The sequence below is a fragment of the Mustelus asterias genome, chromosome 19 (genome assembly GCF_964213995.1).
Source record: "Mustelus asterias chromosome 19, sMusAst1.hap1.1, whole genome shotgun sequence".
NCBI lineage: Eukaryota > Metazoa > Chordata > Chondrichthyes > Carcharhiniformes > Triakidae > Mustelus > Mustelus asterias.
Window position 1 is genome coordinate 12,420,430 of NC_135819.1, and position 10,387 is coordinate 12,430,816.

General features: G+C 44.4%; 1 protein-coding gene across 1 annotated transcript in view; it reads right to left on the minus strand.

Annotated features, from left to right (window-relative positions):
- Positions 1–6,225, minus strand: part of LOC144507632 (breast cancer anti-estrogen resistance protein 3 homolog) — a 33,851-nt gene extending 27,626 nt beyond the window's left edge. Inside the window, exon 1 of the mRNA XM_078234788.1 lies at positions 6,004–6,225. The gene's annotated coding sequence lies outside the window, so the exon portion shown is untranslated. The remainder of the gene's footprint in view (positions 1–6,003) is intronic.
- Between the last annotated feature and the right edge of the window lie 4,162 nt (positions 6,226–10,387).

Genomic DNA, 10,387 nt, shown 5'->3' on the forward strand with positions numbered 1-10,387 from the left:
AAAACAACCAAATGATCAAAGCCAAGCTACCTACAAGTCGAAACGCGGCAAGAATGAGCCAGCCTTGGTTAAAAGACACCTGGCCTTAGTTAAGGGGCTTTGATTGTAGCTGGCCGAACCTCATGGACGTCTTCTGGACTTGGGGCTGATCACTTGTTCCCCGGTTACTGAGGGAAAGGTGCCAGCAAAGGTTGTGGAAAGTCATTTGAACGGAATTGGGAGTCACAAGCCAGTATAGCTGTGAGTACAAAATGAGGAAAACACAGTAAAATGTTGTCCAAGGTATTTCTTCGCCCTGATGCATTGGACTACCTGAGGGGTAGAGAATGACAGGATAGGAGGTGACATGATTTGACTGTTGCAGTTGGCATAGCAACAAGCATGTTACCTCAATTATCCTTGATGTTTTTAAAAAAATGTCAACTATTAATGTTTAAAAGCCTATATGTAAGGAAGGAACATGTAAATGCAAAGCCTTTCAAATCTCGTTGCTCCATTAGCTGGTTGCAAGAAATAAGAGACAGCTTAAAACTATAACAAGTAAACAGGAAATTCCTAGGTTCGACCCTTGAGCTGATTTAAGCTAGAGCACCAGTAGGGGGCAGTACAACCGGTAGCAGTACTTCCTGTGTTAAAGAATAGAAACCCGGTCAATTCCCCAAGTGTCAGATGTAATTTATAAAGCATTACAAAGTATTTAACCATCAGGGCCATACTGACATTTATTTTCCTCCTTCCGTCCCTTTCCGCATCTCATGCACCTCAGCTTGTCCTTCTACGCGTTTCTCCCTCTTATTTATCTAGCTTCCCCTGAGGTCTATCTATACTTATTCACCACAACCACTCTCTCTGTGGTAGTGAGTTGCATATTCTCCCCCGCTCTCTGGGTAAACGCAGGGTGGTGCACAGTGGGTTAGCGCTGCTGCCTCACAGCGCCAGGGACATGGGTTCAGATTCCCGGCCTTGGGTCACTGTCTGTGGGGGCACTGTCTGTGCGGTGTCTGCACGTTCTCCCCGTGTCTGCGTGGGTTTCCTCCGGGTGCTCCGGTTTCCTCCCACAGTCTGAAAGACGTGCGGGTTAGGGTGCATTGACGGTGCTAAATTCTCCCTCAGTGTTACCCGAACAGGTGCCGGAGTGTGGCGACTAGGGGATTTTCATAGTAACGTTTAAAGTTTATTTATGAGTGTCACAAGTAGGCTTACATTAACACTGCAATGAAGTTACTGCAAAAATAACTTCATTGCGGTGTTAATGTAAGCCGACTTATGGCACTAATAAATAAACTTAAATTCTCCCTTAGTGAACCCGAACAGGCGCCGGAGTGTGGCAACTAGGGGATTTTCACAGCAACTTCATTGCAGTGTTAATGTAAGCCTACTTGTGACACAAATAAATTGAAAAAAATAAGTTTCTCTGGAATTTTAGGAATTATTTTATATTTCTGGCCCCTTAGTTATGGTCTTGCCTTCTATCGAGTCAAAACATTTCAATTTCTACCTCCCAAAATTATTTTATAATTTTAAATACCTCTAATAGCAAAGCCTGCAGTGGTCTCTTTTCGAGAGAAAATACCCAGCTGTTCAATCTTTTCTGATAAAGTTTATTTATTAGTCACAAGTAGGCTTACGTTAACACTGCAATGATGTTACTGTGAAAATCCTCCAGTCGCCACACTCCGGCGCCTGTTTGGGTACACTGAGGGAGAATTTAGCACGGCCAATGCACCCTAACCAGCACGTCTTTCACCTAGAAAGTCCCCCAGTGCTACTTACAACCTCTCAGTTCTGGTATTGTTCTAATATAGGGTGACTGTCTGTCTCCATTGTCCAGAGACAGTCCCCGGATGTGGTACTGTGTCCCAGGATAAGCAGTGTCCATAGAACGGTGCACCAGCTCACAAAGCCCATCCCCAAATGCTCAAAGTTTGAATTTCTCATGTTGGAAGCAAGCTTAATGCATGAGTGAGGTACAGCTGTACCTGCTTTGAATGTAGGTGTCTGCTAAATGGCTAAATAAAAGTAAGTGCATATTTGGAGAGAAATATCCAGCACATTTCAATCATATCCTTATTACCATTAACTATAGCACAAATGTAGAGCACTATTGCTGTTGCCATAGCTACTGCACTGGCCAAAAAACAGCACATATGTGACGTAGATTTGAGAGTTGATGTAAAGTGATATTGCATTGCCAAAAACATAGGCCGGAATTTTACCAGCACCGATTTTGGGGTGGGTGAGGCTCGTAGAATGGAATTCTCCGTTAGCCTTGGGCAAGATTTTACAAGCCTCGCCCTGAGTGAGGTCGCAAAATCCTGCTATAGAATCCCTACAGTGCAGAAGGAGGGCCATTCGGCCCATCAAGCCTGCAACGACAACAATCCCACCCATGCCCTTTCCCCATAACACCATGTATTTACCCTTCTAGTCCCCCTGACACTAAGGGGCAATTCTGTATTACCAATCAACCTAACCCGCACATCTTTGGACTGTGGGAGGAAACCGGAGCACCCAGAGGAAAACCCACGCAGACACAGGGGGAACGTGTAAACCCCATGCAGACAGTGTCCTGAGGCCGTAATTGAACCTAGGTCCCTGGCACTGTGAGGCAGCAGTGCTAACCACAGCGCCACTGTGCTGTGGGTAAATACTGTTTTGACAACCAACTTCAATAGGATTTTCTGTATTGATGATAAATTGGAAGAGACACATCTGCATTATGTTCAATATGCTGCTTAATATTATCCATCAACTGGAGATAGGATATCTACAAAAGAGAATGAAGGTACCACTAAACATAAAACTGCTCAGATAGCACACGCTGGTTCGAATTCTATTATTGTTTTTTTTTGGAAAAGTTGATCCAACGCAGACTGGGTTATATGAATGAGTACTCAATGACCAAACTGGGTTCCTGAACTGTGTTATTGTAATATTTATAAACGGATTCTAAAAACAGTTCAGTAGCGTGATGTCAGATTGATGGCAATTATTTGATTTATTATTGTCACATGCGTTAGTATTGATGCGCTACTCAAACACGAGGCCTGATGCTCGGTAAATGAAAGGCTTTTATTTACTGTAATGAAGCAGCCAGTAATTATATACACTATCCCAGACTGAAGGGGTCCCGGCCAGAGCAGGGACTCTTATACCTCTCCCAGGAGGCGGAGCCCGACTGGGATGTGCCACATCACTACAGTACAAAGGTGTAACAACCCCACCCTAACCCCAACAGCAACAATAGCACAACCCAACAGTAACATATGTACATCCTTGTAGTACTGGCCAGACCCTGGCTCAGTACTATCCAGTGGGAACCAACGATGGTTCACCACAAGTATACAGTGAAAAGTATTGTTCCTTGCATGCTATACAGACAAAGCATACCGTTCATAAAGAAGGAAAAGAGAGGGTGCAGAGTATAGTGTTACAGTCATAGCTAGGGTGTAGAGAAAGATCAATTTAATGTGCGGTAGATCCATTCAAAAGTCTGATGGCAGTAGGTAAGCTGTTTTTGAGTCAGTTGGTCGGTGACCTCAGACTTTTGTATCTTTTTCCCAACAGAAGAAGGTGGAAGAGAGAATGTCCGGGGTGCGTGGGGCCCTTAATTATGTTGGCTGATTTTCCGAGGCAGTGGGAAGCGTAGACAGAGTCAATGGATGGGAGGCTGGTTTGAGTGATGAGTTGGGTAGCATTTATTATGAAATTATTAATTATGTACACCTTTGTTTTGCATTTGTCCTTTATATGTGCAACTGTTAAAACATAGAAAGGTTGTTCAAAAATTTGCCTTGCTACGTCATTTATGTTTTCTACCTTGGCTACTTCACTGTGCGTCCCCACTTTCAATTTTGTAAATATGGTTACCCTGCTACAGCACCTCTTCCAGTGCCTTTGTTTAAAGTTTATTGTACTAGTGTCACAAACAGGCTTATATTAACACTGCAGTGAAGTTACTGTGAAAATCCCTTAGTTGCCACACTCTGGTGCCTGTTCGAGTACACTGAGGGAGAATTTAGCATTGCCAATGCACCTAACCAGCATCTCATTTGGACTGTGGGAGGAAACTGGAGCACCCGAAGGAAACCCACGCAGACACGAGGAGAATGTGCAGACTCCACACAGACAGTGAACCAAGCTGGGAATCGAACTCAGGTCCCTGGCACTGTGAGGCAGCAGTACTAACCGCTGTGCCACCGTGTCATTTTGGTTAAAAGCAAATTACTGCGGATGCTGGAATCTGAAACCCAAAAGAGAAAATACTGGAAAATCTCAGCAGACCTGGCAGCAGCTGTAAGGAGAGAAAAGAGCTGACGTTTCGAGTCCAGATGATCCTTTGTCAAAGCTCTGCTCAGAGCTTAGACAAAGGGTCATCTGGACTCGAAACGTCAGCTCTTTTCTCTCCTTACAGATGCTGCCAGACCTGCTGAGATTTTCCAGTATTTTCTCTTTTGGTGTCATTTTGGTTAACTTCCTCGGCACCCATTGTAGGAAGTTGAAAGGAAATAGGTGCAAATTGCACGGCCAAGAGGCTGCCAGTCAACATCAGGTTGCCGGGGTCCTGTGGTGGGGGATGCCCAGGACTTTGCTTGGACACTTCGATCGGGATCGGCGAAGAGGGGTGAGTCCGCAACGGGGGAGGTCTACACTTCTGTTGTGGGGCCTGGAAGAGCATGCGTGCATTATGTGTTTGAGTCTCTGATTGGGGGCCTGAACCCCAACCTTCTGAGTCAGAGCTGAAACTGAGCATCTTCATCTATCTGGTTGGAATATGGTGTCTAGGGGGTTGATGAGGGAAAAGAGAGTGTGATGAGTAAGAAAGTGTTTTCAGTTAAATTAGTTCCACAAGACTGATTTGCATTTAAGCATTGTAATTAGCTTCATTTGTCAATAATGAAACACAAATCCATTGTTTACTGATGCTAAGGAAACTATAATTCCCTGTGTGCTTATTATAGAACCAACAACAAGATCATCAATGGAAAGGTTAGTATTAATGTGACACATGCCTTCCATTCTAATAAATCACTAGGGCTCAGTAAGCATTTAAAAATTTAAAAATAAAAGTTTTATTTATTACTGTCACAAGTAGGCTTACATTTACATTGAAATGAAGTTGCTGTGAAAATCCCCTAGTCGCCACACTCTGGGGAGGCGGTGGCCTAGCGGTATTATCGTTAGACTATTAATTCAGTAACTCAGCTCATGTTCTGGGGACTCGGGTTCGAATCCCGCCACAGAAAATGGTGGAATTTGAATTCAATAAAAAATATCTGGAATTAAGAATCTACTGATGACCATGTAAACCATTGTCGATTGTCAGAAAAACCCATCTGGTTCACTAATGTCCTTTAGGGAAGGAAATCTGCCGCCCTTACCTGGTCTGGCCTACATGTGACTCCAGACCCACAGCGATCTGTTAACTCTCAACTGCCCTCTGAATAAGGGCAACTAGAGGTGGGCAATAAATGTTGGCCGGCCAGCGAAACCCATGTCCCATGAATGAATAAAAAAAACTCTGGCGCCTGTTCGGGTACACTGAGGGGGAATTTAGCACGGCCAATGCACCTAACCAGCACGACTTTCGGACTGTGGGAGGAAACTGGAGCACCCGGAGGAAAGGAAGCCCATGCAGGCAGGGGGAGAACGTGCAGACTCTGCACAGACAGTGACTCAAGCCAGGAATCAAACCCAGGTCCCCGGCGCTGTGAGGCAGCAGTCTGCAAGTTGAAGGTTCAAAGTGCAAAGTGGAATCTGCGTGGGCAACCTAGGGAACTGAATTAATCTGACCTCAAGACCTATGACTTCAAAATATTTAACCTTGCACCCTAAAGGCTTAAAATAACTGTTGGTGATGATAGTGGAGGAATGCTTGAGAATGAATGACATTCCCTTGTCAGCTATTTGATCTCCACTGGAAGTGGTACTTACTCACTAACTGTTTTGATAGTAGTTCTCTCATTTTCTTTTCCCGTTAAATATATTTTAGATTTTACTTGCCTTCTCTCCTCACAAGAATTTAATTTGCCTCCTCATCCTGTCTTTGTCGATCAGTCTTCTGAAGCCAAATGCAGGAAATGATGTTTAGTACTGTTGGTCTGCGTTACTCTCCTTACTGTACGAACCCCTTGTAGAAGCATCACCCATTCCATAGACCAAACATTTGCTGTTTTTCCAAGCAACTTAAATGACCAGCGTTCCTGCTAGGGACAAAGAGGGGCCTCGTTAAAATCCAGAGTCAGATGATGCAGTTAAGTCCCCAACATGATTCTCACGTCAATCCACTACTTCCTCAACTTGCTGACATAAACTGGGTGGAACAAGTCATTTCCAGTGCTATTTAAAGGGATCCTCACCTAATCTGATTTTAAAAAGCTACAATGATTTGGGAGATATTTTGCTGGTAGTTTATTTTAGAAATTTTTAAAATTCCAATTCAAAAAAACAAATTCAAATTCAATTCAATTCATTGTCCCCACGAAAGGGACAAACAAGATCCAAGCTGACAAGATGAGGCAATGCACCCTATCCTGGGCTTGATCTAACACTTTATTTTTGTACCTTTTGGTACTTTACTCCCAATCAAAAATCCAATTTGGCCCAATCAGGGTCCCCACATAAGAGACAAAACAGATCCAAGCTGACAAGACAAGACATACATCCCAACTTGGGCTCGATCAAACAAGTTGACAGGATGAGGCATTGCACCCTCTCCCCGGCTTGATCTGAGCTTCATCTTAGCCAAAAGGCCCCAGATGGCTGTAAAAACCTGCTTCAGATGAAGCCTCAGTGTAACCTCATTGGCTAAGACCAGATGCAAGAACAAATACTACACTTGATCTTAGCCAAAAGGTTGAGATGGCTTTGAAATATTTCATCAGGCGATGCCTCTGTTGAACCTCATTGGCTACCCTGATCCTTCATTTTACCCTATCGTGGGAGATCAACCTGCCTGATCATTGACTCTCCCCTGCCATAAGCATCCCAAAGTACTTGCAGTGAATCAGAGAAAGATGTAGCTAAGAAGGAGGATGTTGGGGCCATTGTGCCAGTTCTGCCTCTTTGAAAAGCTATCCAATTAGTCCCATTCCTTCCACTCTTTCCTCATAACCCTACAATTTTTTTCTCCTTCAAGTAGACTTGACCGAACGTCTTTGCCTCTGGCAAATTCCAGGCTGCAAAGAACAGGGAGTCAGTCTACAGTTCAGAACCATATTAATCAGGTGACTGCTGCCATGTTTCCATCATGTTGCCCATGGGTGGCATAGTGGCGCAGTGGTTAGCACTGCTGCCTCACGGTTCCGGCCTTGGGTGACTGTCTCTGTGGAGTTTCCACATTCCCCCCATGCCTCCGTGGGCTTCCTTCGGGTGCTCCAGCTTCCTCCCAAAGTCCAAAGGTGTGCGGGTTAGGTTGATTGGCCGTACTAAATTGCCCCTTGGTGTTCAAAGATGTGTAGGCGAGGTGGATTGACAATGCTAAGTTGCCCTTTAGTGTCAGGGGGATTAGTAGAATAAATACATGGAGTTATGGGGATAGGGTAGGATTGTGGTCGGTGCAGGCTCGATGGGCCAAATGGCCTCCTTCTGCACTGTAGGGATTCTATTCTATGATTCTTTCATAGAGCCAGCACAGGCGCGATAGGCCAAATGGTCTCTTTGTGTGTTGGATCAATCTGTGATTCTTGAATCCCAAGGGTTTGAATGCACGACTTTTGCTTGGTCACGAGTAATATATCATACAGGTCTGTACCCATTTTCCAGGCAGAATAAAGATAACGCGATTGTTGCTATGCCAACTGAAACATTCAAATGCATTTCCTTCCTCCCTGGGGGTCCTCTGCTCCCATGCAGATGGGGGCAGTACACTGAGCAACTGCTGTGCTTACAGCTTTGGAGTGGTTCATTTGCACCCTCTGCTGGAAGGGTTTGGACTCCATCCTCGACACAAAGATTTCTCTTAGCATGAAACAAGGGTCATTTTCTTCTGTGCTGTGGGAATATTAAAAACTTGGGACAGGCATGAGACTGAATCCTCAGGCAATATGGCATGAGACTGCAGTTTTGTGTGATACTACTGATGAGTTCAGGAGAGTTCACAGGCTTGAAGACCAAGTGTGACTCCCCCAATATCTAAGGTTTCTTTTCGCTATTGCCTCCTTTCTTACCCTCTGCTCTTGACGTTTGAAAGGAATTTGCCGTGTTCCACGTGTTTTCATGTGATTTCAGCCGAGGTGTTGTCAGAACTTAGAGATAGCTTTTCCAAATTTTGCTAATGAATAGTGTCCCAAAACTGCAAGATCCTGCGAGAATCTTCCCTCTCCTTTGAAAATATTTCTGAGCCCTAACACTTAGCGACACGTGACAGCGTTAAAATTATCAAATACTTAAAACTGGCAGTTTTAGTTTTCCAATTTAGGGAAATGTTAGAATTTAGTGAGATTTTTGAGTAGGTCTCTCTTGTAGAGACCATGAATTGGATTCAATTTGAATTGGTTTTTGGAGCAAGCAAGGAATTGAATTAAGGGCTTGCCTTATGGACTCTTTGCCGCAGAAGGCTGTGGAGGCCAGGTCATTGAGTATCTTTAAGACAGTGATAGATAGGTTCTTGATTATAAGGGGGTCAGGGGAAAAGGCAGGAGAATGGGGATGAGAAAAATATCAGCCATGATTGAATGGCGGAGCAGACTCGATGGGCCGAGTGGCCTAATTCTGCTCCTATGTCTTATGGTCTTATGGACTCGGTGAATTTGATTTGACTTATTATTGTCACATGCATTGGGATACAGTGAAAAATATTGTTTCTTGCGTGCTGTACAGACAAAGCATACCATTCATAGAGTACATAGGGGAGAAGGAAAGGGGGAGAGTTGTGGTTAATGGCTAGTGTTACAATCATAGCTAGGGTGTAGAGAAAGATCGGCTTAATATATGGTAGATAAATTCAAAAGTCTGACCGTAGCAGAGAAGAAGCTGTTCTTGAGTCGGTTGGTACGTGACCTCAGACCTTTGTATCTTTTTCCCAACGGAAGAAGATGGAAGAGAGAATGTCCAGGGTGCCTGGGGTCCTTAATTATGCTGGCTGCATTTCCCGAGGCAGCAGGAAGTGTAGACGAATTCAGTGGATGGGAGGATGGTTTGCGTGATGTACTGGGCTATGTTCGCAACCCTTTGTAGATTTCTGCAGTCTGGTCAGAGCAGGAGCCACACCAAGCTGCTTTGCAACTCTGAGAAAGGAATAAAATTTAAAATAATTTTTTCATAATACAAAAACAATACAGGTTACTCAAATCATTTTTCCAAGTGAGGTGCAGGTTATATTTTTGTACCTAACTAACGTAGAGGGGAGCGATACGATAAATGGCAGAACCATAAAGGGTGTAGATACGCAGAGGGACCTGGGTGTGCAAGTCCACAGATCCTTGAAGGTGACGTCACAGGTGGAGAAGGTAGTGAATAAGGCATATGGCATGCTTGCCTTTATAGGACGGGGCATAGAGTATAAAAGTTGGGGTCTGATGTTGCAGTTGTATAGAACGTTGGTTCGGCCGCATTTGGAATATTGCGCCCAGTTCTGGTCGCCACACTACCAGAAGGACATGGAGGCTTTAGAGAGAGTGCAGAGGAGGTTTACCAGGATGTTGCCTGGTATGGAGGGGCTTAGTTATGAGGAGAGATTGGGTAAACTGGGGTTGTTCTCCCTGGAAAGACGGAGGATGAGGGGTGACCTAATAGAGGTGTATAAAATTATGAAAGGCATAGATAGGGTGAACGGTGGGAAGCTTTTTCCCAGGTCGGTGGTGACGTTCACGAGGGGTCATAGGTTAAAGGTGAAGGGGGGGTGGTTTAACACGGATATCAGAAGGACGTATTTTACACAGAGGGTGGTGGGGCCCTGGAATGCGCTGCCGGGCAAGGTGGTGGAGGCGGACACACTGGGAACGTTTAAGACTTATCTAGATAGCCACATGAACGGAGTGGGAATGGAGGGATACAAAAGAATGGTCTAGTTTGGACTAGGGAGTGGCGCGGGCTTGGAGGGCCGAAGGGCCTGTTCCTGTGCTGTATTGTTCTTTGTTCTTTGAGATATAATGGGGAAAAGATTTTGCCCCAAAATTGGCAAGTCAGTTTTTCAGGGATGTCACAATCTTTTCAAAATGGAGTGATTGGAAGATCCCTACAGATCCTGATAATATCCACAGGGTAACAGTCTGTAGGGTATGGGGTGAAATCTTGAACAATTTGGAGTATCTTAGCTGATGTCTGGACATGGAAACAAGAGAACGATAGTGGAAAGCTTCATTTATTAGTGTCACAGTTATTTATTTATGTCACGAGTAGGTTTATATTACATTAACACTGCAATGAAGTTACTGTGAAAATCCCC